The sequence below is a fragment of the Sciurus carolinensis genome, chromosome 12 (assembly GCF_902686445.1).
Source record: "Sciurus carolinensis chromosome 12, mSciCar1.2, whole genome shotgun sequence".
NCBI lineage: Eukaryota > Metazoa > Chordata > Mammalia > Rodentia > Sciuridae > Sciurus > Sciurus carolinensis.
In genome coordinates this window covers 109553228-109566572 of record NC_062224.1, presented here as the reverse complement: position 1 = coordinate 109566572, position 13345 = coordinate 109553228, and the positions used below count along the sequence as shown (strand labels likewise).

General features: G+C 52.8%; 1 protein-coding gene across 2 annotated transcripts in view; it reads right to left on the bottom strand.

Moving 5' to 3' along the window:
• Positions 1 to 12299, bottom strand: part of Kiaa0040 (KIAA0040 ortholog) — a 33444-nt gene extending 21145 nt beyond the window's left edge. The window contains exon 1 of one of the 2 annotated variants that reach the window (XM_047521481.1): positions 11933 to 12299. The gene's annotated coding sequence lies outside the window, so the exon portion shown is untranslated. The remainder of the gene's footprint in view (positions 1 to 11932) is intronic. The other variant, XM_047521482.1, reaches the window with a different exon arrangement.
• Between the last annotated feature and the right edge of the window lie 1046 nt (positions 12300 to 13345).

Genomic DNA, 13345 nt, shown 5'->3' with positions numbered 1-13345 from the left:
CAGGGGAGGCCTTTCTTGTAAAGAGAAAACAATCGTTCAGCTGGCCCCGGGCCGCAGCAGACGGGCTGTTGCCTTCCCGATTCCCAGGTGATGCTCTGTTCACTGCCTGGGCCCTGGAGAGCAGCACAAAGGGGGACAAGGAATGGCGGCCAATCGCTGCCATACTGTGAGACTTGTGGCTTCCCTCTTGCTTTGGGGCCTCCATGAGTTCCTCTATGTGGAACCCACAACTGTCCCCCAACCACCACCACCGAGTCTCCCAGCCTGTATTCATCCTCCAGTCTCAGCGGAGACCTTGGGAAACCTTCCCTGACCTTGTCAAAGGTCAGGGCCCCACTCTTTGACCGGTACTGTGCCTCACTGTAACCAGGACCCACAACAGCATTAGGGTAATTGTTTATTTAATCACCTTTGTTTGGGCACAATAGATGGAATCTATTTCCATTATAGCTTCCCCGACTTCTGGGACCTATGTCCCTGGGGAATTTCTCCTAAATGAATGAATGAACATTTTTCTAGATGAGGGTACTCTGAGGCCCACTGAAATTAAATGACTTGTCTAAGGTCTCCCGGCTAATTAAAGATGGATGACAAGGTTGTTCTCCTCCCTCTCTACTTAGTGCTGCTTCCACAATGCCACAGTGGTGTCTAGGTTAACATAAAACATTGTCGTCAGATTAAAAAAAGATATTTGGGGAAAAACTCTGGCAACTGGAATTTCAGTATTCTGGGTTTGGAGAATTCTTTCAGCCAGGGCAGAATGCTCGGTTGCCAGATATGCTGGGGCATTCCAGGGGAGGCACTCTCTGTGGACAAAGACCATTGGCCTCAGGGGACGTGACCTTGTCATATTGAGATGACAGCACTTGGAAGTGAGATTGCCCCCTTGCGGTCATAAAGCCTGGGTTGATATTCTCCTGAAATGCCCACTGTTAAGGTTTGGATGTGTGGTGTCCCCCAAAAACTCACGTGTGAGCCAATGGAAGAAGGTTTGGAGGGGAAATGACTGGGTTATTCCCTTAACAGGGAATTAATGGGATTAACTGAGTGGTAACTGGAGGCAGGTGGGGTGTGGCTGGAGGAAGTAGTTCATTGGGGGCGTGGCCATGGGGCATGTGTTTTGTATCTGGCAAGTGAAGACCTCTCTCCCTGCTTCTTGAAGCTCATGTGAGCCGCCTCCCTCTGCCACACTCTTCTGCCATGATGTCCTGCCTCACCTCGACCCCTGAGGAACAGTCTGCTGTATGTGGATTGAAACCTCTGAAACGGTGAGTCCCCTACTGTAGAGTCATCCTCTACAGTTGTTCGCACGGGTCTTTTAGTCACAGCAGCGAAAAAGCCGACGAAATCACCCAGTGCTCTTGAACTAAGGGCATTTCATATGGTAATTTCCGGGTGCCAAGCCAACCGAGTAGGATAGTGTGTCTGTCCTCCTAGGCATCTTGTAACCCCCCTGCCATCACTGCGGAAAGTCCTGCCTGCTTTCTCCCCTGAAGGGGGGCTCCCTTTGCTGCCTGAGCCTGGGTTACGGACACCACTGAGTTTGCAGAAGTCAAGAACTGCCATTGCTGTTCCTGGTAGTGCAGCAGGTATTTCAATTCAGTGTACACTGGTCAAGCACCTACTATGTGCATGGAGGGTTTCTCTCTTCTGGAAAGTCTTATTTCCAGAAAATGCTGCCTGATGAGAAGTCTGGGTGAGGGATCCCCTGATCTGACCCAGAGACTGTGAACTCCAGGAAGCTGCTTCTTGGTTGGGAAATGGAGCACTGGGGCAGGACTAGTTAAGTGGCCCAGGGGAACTGAAGCCAATGGTTACGGGGCCTTTGATTCCAAGGAGGAGCCTGGCGAAGGCTTTAAGGAGGGTGGGACTTGAGTAGCACCTGCAGGGTGAGTAGCATGTTTCAAGGCAGCGGGTCGGGAAAGAAAGGGGATTCCAAGCTGCTCAAGAAAGCACACGGGCTCAGAGGAAGAACCGTCAAGGTGGCCCAGGCTCGGCCGATCTGCAGGTTTCCAGCCTCCCCTGTGGGGACATTCCATCAGCTCCCGCTCCTTCTCCCGTCACCGCTCTGGCTGCCAGGGCATTCCAGGGAGCGGCCGGGCCTACGCAGGGATTCCTCAAGGCTGTGGCCCGTGGAGGAGGGCGACCATCGGGAAATTTCCTTTCTCCACACCTCATAAGGTGTTAGGCCTTGAATGACCCGGGATAGGGCTGGGGGTAAGGTGGCTGATGATGTCCCAAGCCTGGGGACCTTCAGGAGAGGTTTTCCATGTTTGACCAAGAAGGCAGATTACTGCGCTAAGACACTTGAAGAAACAGTGGGTTTTCCACCTCCCCTCTACCCACCCATCCCAACCACACTTAATCTCTTTGCACATCCTTAAATTTGGTGATGATCCTGATTCCAAATCTGTCACAAGGCTCTGGGTAACCGCAGCCAGTCCTACTTGATTGAAAGGGCTCCCTCTCCCTCACTCTCTCTCTTTTACACACACACACACACACATACACACACACACACACTCTGGTCACCTACTTGTTTAACATCATCATCAACATTTAGCACAAGGTTTATGGAAACCACATGATATTTTTTCCTCAAGAAGGGCCTCCCTGGATCAGCTTGTGGATCTGAGATTGCAAATGGAAGCCCACAAGGTAGATGGGAGCAGTGAATGGGTTCTGCTGGACCCACGCCCTCCCCGTGCTCCTCACCACCTACTTCCCCCTTTGACTGACCACCCCTCCCTAGCTAGCTGCACCTCTCTGGGCCTCAGTTTCCTTAACTATAAAAGGAAGATAAGAACAGCCCCTCTGTCCTAGGATCATTGTGGGAAGCGGTTGACTTAAGTAATCTGCAAATGGAGTTACAACAGCAACTAGTATGGAATAAATGTTCAATGAACATCTTTACCCATCAGGCCCCTGTCAGCATTTGAGTTTGTGACGCCTGCTGTGGTCCACCAGTGAGGGACTTGCGAGTCCAGAAGGGACCGCAGGGACAACTCCCATGCGTATCAAGCAGACACCTTTCATGCTTCATTATTTCAGAGCCAGACAGGAGTGCAAAGCTCTAGCAAAAATTGGCCTGCATAGCTCTCATGAAAGGGATAGGAGGAGAAGGAAGACTTGGTAGCTAGGGGCCTTTTTCTGGAATCCCGGTTCCACAGAGACCATACTAATTGAAAATCTCTTTCCTTCTCCACCTCCTGCCCTCCCTGACGAGGCATGAGGTTATTGTTTCCTGAGAGTACACATGCTGTTCGTGTTTGCTTTCCGGCTTGACATAAGCCACAGAGAGCTCTTTTCTCTGGGATCCTCGGGGTCTAGTCTGGTACTGGCACAAGCATGTTGTATATGCTTGTTGATTGAGTAACTAACTGACTGGTTGTGGTCTTGGGGATGGAGAAGAACTGAAGTTAAGAGTGTGTCTGTGAGGGCTGTGTGTTACCTCCACTGGCACCCGAGCTTGTGTGTGTTTACACGCCTGTAGGCCTCTGCGGGGTCACGCCACGGGTGGGAGAGCAGCGGGGGGCTACAGCTAGGTAAGGAGACCAGGACTGGGCCTGGGCAGATCAGGAAGGCCTCACAGGTGAGGCTGCAGTCAGGGGGGCAGTGTGCAGCTCAGGTGAAGTGGCTAGACACCTGGGGACCAGCTCGGCAGGGATGGAGAGGGCATGAGGAATTCCAAGGTGGAATTCCTGGTCCTGAGCCTGGTCGGGGGGCAAAGAGATGGCGGAGACCCCCAGGAAGAAGCAGTTTCTCCCGGCTCTAAGGCGAGGACAGGAGGGGCAGGAGGTGCTTGCAGGCTCCTGGTGGTAGGTCCCAGGTGGATTTGTGCCTGCCTTCTGTTTTGTTCTGTTTTGAAAATTCCCCACGGCCTCTAGCATGGTGTCAGGCACACACAGAGGTGCTTAAGAGATGCGTGTTAAAAAATGCAACCAGGTCGTGTTGGGGCAGCTCCTGCTGTCTCAACAAGGCCACCGGGCCTCCTGAGAGTTCTATCGTTCTTCCTTCGCCAAGAAGAGCGGAAGATCAAGGGTAAGTGATAGGCATGACAGAGCTATGACCCAGGAAGGAGGAGAGGGAACTAGCATTTGGGGAGAGTCTAGACCTTCCCAGGGAGTGAGTGAACCTCCTGGGGTATTGCCACCAGCTAGGAGTCTCTGAGGCATTAATAAGACCCGGACGTGAAAGGGAGAAATCACCGTTTTGGAAGGTGGCGCCCAGTTAATTTTTTCTTTAGGATCTCATCCCATGCTAGAGTCTCCTCTCTAGGCCATTTGAAAGACCTCTTGTCCCCTTCCAACCCTCTTCCTTCATTGCATTTCTTCTCATGTAACAGAGCTGTTTCTAGACACAGAGAGCAAAGGCCATTTTAGGATTTTTTTGTCCCCTTTGCTGATCCTTGTCTGTCTGAGAAAGATGCTGAGTTGAACTATAGGTCCCAGGTGTCGTGTCAACAGGGAGATGGGGCTGGAAGCTTCATCCCTAGAGGGCGCGTGTTTATTAACCCACACGGAATGAGCAGCCACTCTGTGCCAGACACTGTGCCCTGGGCATGCCGTGGTGGAGGGGTGGGCCCAACAGGTGGGGCAGGGAGAGGCTCGGACTTTACCAGAGAGCCCAAAGCTTATGAAGAAGATGATGGACTCTGGGAAACTGATTGCCCCAAGGTGGGCTTAGGGCTCCTCTTCTGGGACCCCTGGGCCCCTAGTGATACTACCATAGCACCCATGATGCAGTGCTGTGACCACCTCTTTGCCTGTCTGTCGAAACAGACCGTAAGCTCCTGACACTAGAATGGCTTCCCACAGCTTCTCTGCAGGTGAGTTCCTGAGTGGGACGGGGACAGCACTTGGCCCTGTGGAGACCTCATTTCCTCATCTGTGGGTGTGGGATAGTAGGAGCACCTCTTGCTGAGCTGACCTCAGGGTTAAATGCGAGGAGGTAGGAAGGACTCGGTGCTCTGCCCAGCACCCACCCAGGACTCCACAGATGCTGCTGCTTCCTGATCGGTGACACCCAGGAGGAGCTTGAGTGTACTCCAAGCATCCGAGCAATCCTGAATCTTGAGGGCACTGGATTTAATATCTCTTACTAAAGCCCAGGATCAAAGGCATTGGAGAAGAGACCAACCAGGCCTGGGAACGTAAGCCACGTAATATGCACATGGTCTTCAAGAAAAGCAGATGGATTTTTAAGTACACTGATAAAATGTAGGGGAAAGGAGAGCAGTTTGGCAAGTCCTCAGAAAGAAAGCTAAACACAGACGCATCGCATGATTTGCAATCCACTCCTAGTTCAGAAGAATGGAAAATAGTCCTCGAACTCACCCTGTGCGCGCATGATCACAGCAGCCCGAAGGTGGGAATCGCTCCAACGCCCACCAACAAACAAATGGATAGACAAACCAAACGGTGGCCTTACGTACCATGGAGCACTATTCAGTCATAAAAGCATCAAGTTCCAACACATGCCACAACGTGAATGAGCCTCGGAAACATCGTGTTAAGTGAGAAAAGCCAGTCACCAAAGGTCACATGCTGCATGAGTCACTGATGTGAAACACCTGCCCTAGGTAAACCCTCCCAGACAGAGTGCAGGTGGGTTGCCAGAGGCAGGGAAGAGGAAGTCAAAGGGAGAAACTGCTTAACGGGTTTTATTTCGGGTAAGGAAAATGTTTTGGATGAGATAAAAGTTGCGGTGAATGTCCTGAATGCCACTGAGCTGCTTACTTGGGAATGGCTGATTGTACGTAATATGAATTCCACCTCAGTGGAAAAATACAGGAGATAATGCACCATTTCTTAAAAACTAACAGACAGCACATGGAAAAGAATGGCTTGGCCTCATTATCCCTCGCTGGAGAAGCGGGAAATGTTGTTAAAGAACTCTGGTGTTCAACCATTCACTCTAATACCAAGGGCTGAGCGACCACATACCCAGGGGTTCAAGTACTTTTCCCTTTACTTTCATATCCCACCTCGAAGGAATAATATTTTTCAAACTACCCAGATCTTACTCCTTGGAAAATGTCAGTCAGAGCATCTGGCCTTGCCCGTGTGGCACACGCCCTATGACTGCATCTGCCCTCTGTCCCAGACAGTGGGCTGCTGTGGGGGACGCCGTGCCTTTGTCTGGCAGTGAGCTATCCTTTCAACGGCCAGCCTGGGAAAGCAGTGCAGGCAGCCACGGCACAGCAAAAGCCCAGCTCTCTCCCCAGAGAGGCCAGGAACTCCGGCAGAGCAGGGAAGAGCAGAGTCCTGGGGAACCCACCAGCACCCCAGGCACCTGCAGAACCTTGCTTTCTTCCTGCCTCAGCCAACTGTGGTCTCACCATCCCAGAGAGCAAGGTCTGAGTTTCTAATCTGGACACTCAAAGAGCTCGGAGCAGGCCATGTCTGTGTGGTGTGGGGGGCAAGGTGCGCCGCTCCCCCAGTGGGGGTCACACTGTGGATGGGGTGGGCCGCCTGTGTCATGGGCTGGAGGCTTTACCTGGGTCACCACTGCGCTGGCAACTCTGCTCAGCAGACTGTGGGCTTGGGGCGGGAAGCCATGCTTCAGGTCAGGCGGAAGGTGGAGAGGGAGGCTGGGTGGGGGTGGAAGCCAACGGTGCTTTAAGATGGGGTAGGTCTGCAGGGCTGGCCTTAAGAGCCGCGCATCCCCTGCTGGCCATGAACTTTCTCCCCAGCATAATGTTGAACAACCGACACATGCGACGATGTGCTCCTAAGGCGACCTGGTGGGTGGGGGACAGCCACACCATCATCTTTGCACGCCTCCAATTCTTAGCACCGCCACTGCATAAATGGCCAGTGCTAGGCTCGCATGGACACTGAAATCTGTGGGAGCCGAGAAAGCCTGGAGGGACATCTGTCCACTCCAGGTTCCCAGTCACTGAGAAGGTCACTTTGACACCAGTGTCAGTTCCTGAGAGGTTTCAGATCAGTGGTGTCTAGTGACTCCTCTCTGGAGCTATGGCCGGGGCTCTGGGTGTTGATGACCACATGAAGAGGGGTTTCGAAAGCCTGTACCTTGTCCTGCTGGGTGGGCAGCACAAGGGTCCAGGATTAGAAACCACAGGCAGACGGTGCAGACTCAGTATCTGACTTGGGTGGGGGAGGGCACAAGTAGGCTCCAGAGGGCAGCGTTTTCTTGGTATTTACAGTGGCTCCTGTCACATGCCACTGTGTCATGCTGCTCCCACAAGACTAAGCTAATGGGACTTCCCACTGCCCCCTGTCCCAGCCTCAGCCTCCACAGCCATTTCTAAACCTAGGCCCCCAAGCTCTTCTCCCTCTTGGGACAATCGAAAGATGAAGAGTTCTGTAATGTGCAACTATCCTATCTCTACTATTCATATACTTTCTCCTTTCTTCTGCCAATTTTCTTTCATGGTTTCTCCAGAAAACTAAAAGAAGGTGCTGATAGGCTTTCCTTCAAGCTATGCATCTTGAAGTGAGGGTTGTAGTCAAGGAGAACAATACCTCGACTGAAAAACATCCTAGGTGGGGGTGGACACAGACGGCCAAGGACAAGCCTGTCGCGGCTTACAGCACCGTCTCCTCTTCAATTTTGGCCAAGAGACAGAGCAACGGTTAGGTTTCGTTTCATTTTTTAGACACGAACTCCATGCGGCAGCTTGTTCACAGCCGTGGGAGGAAGTCTCTTCTCAGGGGTGGGAACTGGGTCTGGCTACTGCCATGGTCCCTTGGGAACTGCCCCTGGGAAAGGGATCCTGTGTTTGTGGGCGGTTCATTTAGGAGCTTGGCTCCCCTCTCCTAGTCACCCCGAACTGTGCACTCATGTCCCCAGTTGAAGCTCTGTCCAGATGGCTCAGACTGATGGGGAGTGCCAGACACCTGAGCTGGCCTGCAGCCCTGGGGATCACCCTTCAAAGCATTTGTTGTGGATCTTCCTTTGGCTGCCCGGGAGGGAAGAGGTCTGTCCTGCCACTGTTCTTACCGCTTGCTCTTATTGTACCCGAGACAAGTCTCCGGTGCTCGGTTGTTCACCGGTAGCCCTGCTCATCAGGCTGCAGGTTGCATGCTGACCTGGGACCTGGAAGGCTGACTCAGGCACTGGTCTACACCACATTCTCATTGCCGAGGCCAGTCTTCACGACAAGCTTGGCAAAGCACCATAAAGGTTTGAGCTAATTAAGGAACTGGGTATGGCCCCACCTCTTGGGGGTCTTTGGGAACTCCTGAGAACGTTTAAGGATGGAGCTGAGGAGGCAGGAGGCATGGGGATGTAAGGCGAGTGTCCTAGGGGCTAGATCTACCCTCGTTTCCTCAGGGTCTGCTCCAGAGATGCCCCAGAGGCCACTCGGGGAAGGCTCAACCTTCAGGTATGATCTTCTCATTTCACCTCTCCACCACCATTTGAGTATCTGCATGTGTCCTTGTGTGCAGAAGTTCCAGGTAACAGAGATCTTAGATACTGTAGGGTATTTCCAAACAGAAGAATGGAACTTGGATTTTGGTCCCTCCATGAACCAGCTGTGTGAGCCGGGGACTCTCTTCCCTCTCTGAGAAGTGAGGGGTAGGTGGGGTTGGCTCATTTCTAAAGTGATTTTCCACTTGAAGTCTCTGAACCTGGGGTGACTTCCTGTTTTTCATCAACAGTTGGCTTTTACTAGAATTCTGTTCACTTGAAAGTTTGGATGCCCGAGTAGAATTGAGCTGCCCTGGGTTGCAGTATGTCAGGTCTCCCTGGCTGGGAGAAGGGAAAAGCACATACCCATCTAAGCTATCAGGTGGTGCGCAGATTCAGGGCCACTGTACCACTGGCTTAACCAGCACCTTGGCAAAGATTAGAAAAAACTGTCCCCTCCATGAGGACTCAGCTGCAAGTGGGGTGGGTTCCTGACCAGGTCAGTGAAATCCCGGCTGCTTCCAGCCCCATGAGCTCCCAGTGACCCTTGTGCACTGAATGACCTGCATACATACGTATTAGGGGAACATTGGCTTCTTTGGGTTCTGACCACTTTGGCTAAGGAGTAGCAAAGGTCAAGGCCAGAATAGATGCACACCAGTGGTAAGATGGAAGGGGACTTTTATCAATACTGCCCTGCTATTAAAAAGCTCCAAATCTGGGTCTATGATGCCCCTTAGATCCTACGCCTACACAGTCCATCTGATTAGGGTTGAGTCAAGAGGTAAGATTAGTAATGATAATAAAAAGTCTTACATTTTTATAGAGCCTTACAATTTATGTGGCACATTAAATGTACTTTCTTTTTCAATTGGATTCTGATTCTAACCATTGACCTGGTGAGTAATAATTATCCCCATTTTAAATACAAGGGAAATGAAGCTGAGAGATTCAAAGACTTGTTCAAGGACAGCTACTTAAGTGGTCAAGCCAGGAATTGAACCCACATCTGTCTAGCTCCAAATTTAAGGATTTTTTTTTTTTCCTTCCATGCAAGTTATACAAGATCCTGATCTGGGCGATTCAGACCTAAGGAACTATTCTGCAAGGGTCTGGAATTAGTCTGAGCTGGTCATCCTCCTTGTTTTAGTGAAGGCTGGAGTCTCCCACACAGGTGTGGTAAAGATTTGGGTCTGAGTTCTGGAGAGGTCCTGGCAGATCTTCCAATTGAACTCAATATTCATTTTTCACACAGTGGAGACATTGGGGGTTGGAATCCCTGGATATTCACTCATTAAATGCATCTGTGTGCCATTAACCCACAGTTATTGCCAACATTTTAGGAATTACCCTGCTGGGCATCTCGGGAAAACCTGGAGTCTGAAGAGTCATCTCTCCATATGATGGAAAATAATGCCCAAGGCCACAACTGCTGACAGACACTGCTCTTCAGTGTCATTGTGGCCTCTCTGTTAGTGTCCTCGCCGGTCTCTTCAGCTGCCTTCAACACTGCTTCTATACACAGCCCCTGGGACAGTTAAACTGGAGCCTCCTTGGCCTCTGTCTGAGCTGCATACCTGCATACCTGAGTGCCCGCTGCCTCAGTCCACCTGACCCCTCCTGGGCGATCGACTTAAACATGTGTCAAGGGTCATGCTGCCTGTTCCTGCAGTTGCTTCCTGAGCCATGGACGATGCCACCATGCACCTTCCCCTGCCCTCCAGTTCAATACCTTGCTACATTCTGCTTTTGATTCAACTTCCTAAACACCCCGAAAACCCACTCCCTCTCCTTTTCCAGTGCCATGGTCTTCTTAGTGCTCCTCATTATCTCTGCTTCTCATCTCCAGGTCAGCCGCCATCTGGCCATTCATTCCTTCTCCAAACCGAATCTGGCACCCTTCCTCCACCTAACGGCTTCCCACTGCTCCAGGCTGGGAGTCTCCCTTGGCAGTGTCATCTCCTCCAGCCGCCCACACACTTGACATACTTTTTCCTTTGCCCAAAAGACCCTTCCCCTGGGAGTTCCTAGTCATTTTCAAGATCCTGCTCACGCATCCCTTCTGAGGTGCTGACTTCCCAGGTAATTCCTAGGGAGGAATTCCTGTTTCCTCCTTTGGATGGTTTTATTACTATTATGATGTGTATATTCCGAACCGTGTTTTGTTTCTGTAGCATCTATTTGCCAGGCTAGGACTCCTCAGGGGCAGAAACTATCTCATTACCAAGGCCTGGCATGCTCTCAGCCCACAGTAGGCTTAGTAATGTTGGCTGGATGGATGTGACGGGTGCTCCTCCCTGGCAAAATCAATAATGGAGCTTGTGGAGTGTTCCTTATCCTCTTGGGTTTTGTCTTGAGGGAAAAGGGCAAAGATCATCATCTTCATTCTCTAAGCTGAAAGCTGACAATGTATAAAGGCTAAGAGAAATACTTGCTTCGCAATGCATCTCTTTCCTAAAATTATATCTGGGGTGGGGATGGGGAGGTAGAATTTCAGAGAAAATCAAGGACTTGACCCGATTTTTCAGCACTGGGCAAAGGGCAAGCATATCACATCAAGTGATGGGTAGAACGGAATCAGCTTAAGGCCAGTGAGACCCTTGCTGGATTCTGTAGGTAGAACTTGCAACCCATTTGTAAAAGGGTTAGGAACAAGTTGCATCAACACTATGTTTAAGTCCTGCTCCTCCTAACTCAAGACTCTTACTAACCAGCAGAACTTCAGAATGAGAGTTCCGTAAGGGTAGCTGCAGGTTCTTAGGCGTGAGATGCAAATGCCTTGGAAGGCAGGTGCTTCCCGGATGCCAAGTGCCATTTCTCCCCTTGTTCAGCAGTCAGCAGAGCAGTCCTGCAGGTTACCATGGAGTGCTGGCTCCGGGAGCTGTCTTAAATTAGGGCAAGTGCTGGCCTCTGCTTCGTTTCCCTTTCGGTTAGGCAGCACTGGTGCTCGCACAAGCTATTTATCATTTACTTAACTCCACTACTACACAAAGTATTCCCTTAAAACTTTTCAAAACAGGGGTTAAGCAGGTCCAGTTGAGTCCTTCAGTCTACCTTCGGGGGTGGGAGGGTCTGAGAATGGGACCCTTTAGAGAGTTGAAAAGTCTGGAAACAATCCGTACCACTGAAAATTTCCCGGAGTCTCGGAGACGCTGCAGCAGACAGGTCCCACTCCACCCCTGGCTCCAGGCCACATTTTCGTTTTGGCCAGTTTCTTAGCCCCATTGACTATTTGGCTTCACCTCGAAACCTCCAAGCCTGAGATGCTTTGGAAGGGTCTTGGGCCTGGACTTCCTCAGCGGGAGCCAGAATGACTCTCTGTCCCTTTCTCTGTCCTGTGGCAGCCGTGTCCACTGGAGTAAGAACTCCACCCCAAACTCCCGAGGAGCCCATGTGGCCTCTGCCCAGAAGCCTGCTGAGAATCCTCGCAGGGGACGCAAAGTGGGACTCAGTCCCGCAGGGCAGGAGGTATCCGAGACGCCCGCGGGTCTCTCTGAAGGGCGCGGGCCCGGGGTGCCCTCCGAACACTCCGACCACAGGGTCTGAGACTCACCTTTCGGGCGGGCCCAGGAGGCTTCCTGCGGGCGCGGCCCGGGACCTGCCGCGTCCCTGAGTGACAGCCACCCGGACGGCGGGCCCGCGCTGCACAGCGCTCGGGGCGGCGCGGCGGGGCCCGCGGGCGCCTACCTGCCGCTCCGCGGGGAGAAGCGCCCTGGGTGCGCCCTGCCCCGCCGCCGGCCGACGCCGCGCATACTCGAGGTTCCACGGCCGCCCGTCCTGCCCCTGATGTCGCGGACACAACTTCCTGGATCGCACTGCCGTCCACACCGCTCCGCAGCTCGGCCCGGGCTTCCCGCCGAGCCGCCGACCACCGGCGCCCTTGGCCTCGGGCGCACACGCCCGGCCGCGCCCGCCCCGGCCGCACCCCCGCCCCCGCCCCCGCCGTGACGCGCTCCTGCCCTGGCGGCGGTGGCCCAGCGAGCGCGCCTCCTCCAGGACACCGCGCCTCCTCGCGGCCCGCGGCGCCAGCCGGTTTCTTTCACAGACGCCCCAGTGTTCCCAGGGTCGGGCGCAGCTCAGGGCAAACCCAGCCCCAGGAAAAAGAGCCCCGTGCGGCCCAACAGAGGGACTTCTTGGAGAGGAATGGGAGGCCTTGCAGAGGGAGACCGCGCAGCGCGGGTGAAGCTCCTGTGCCTTATCTGGAGGAGCCAAAGTGGCAGTCCCTCTAGCCAACGCCCTGTGTTCCTAGCGGAAGACATGTTCCTAGCGACATGTCTTCTCAGAGATGTCTTTGAACACGCATGGAAGGTGTTAGGGGAAATCGTCACCAGGCGTTGTCAGAAGCAGAGATGGAAGGGAAAGTCAACTGCAAAAGTTCTCTGGGGTTCTTCTCACCCCTTTTATCCCTCTCTCTTGAGTCCAGTCCTAGAGATCTGAGAAACAGAAAGACAGTGCCAAGGTTGCCGGGAGGATCCGGCACAGAGTTCTGATGGCCCAGGCCAGGGAACTTGTTTAATGTCTCTAAGGTTTCTTTGGGTGGGGAGACAGGGGTGCCAGGACTTGGCTGTGGAGTGTCCAGGGTCTTCCTCAGAGTCCTCTTGGGAGGCCCTTCTGGGACATGGGCGTGAGATTCTGCCCACTTGACTGTGTCTCCCAGGTGCACAGGTACCAGCTGCCAGGGGCTGGTCTGGGGCTTGCTCGCCATCAACTGGCCCTGGGCATTGCCCTCCCAGTGGGGCCATGGAAATGACTGGTGCCAACTGTTAAAACTGAAGAACAAGCGAGCCCTTCCTGTTTATGCTGCAGAGGCCAAATGGCTCTGAGTTGAAAGGCCAAAGAGAAAGCCCAGCACCCCAGCCAGGAATGTCCAGAATGGTCAGGGAGAGAGAAAGAGAAATGTTCTTTCAAGTGAAGATTAGAGGACATCTTCCCAGAAATCCAGGCAGATTTCTGTGCTCAGTCTGAA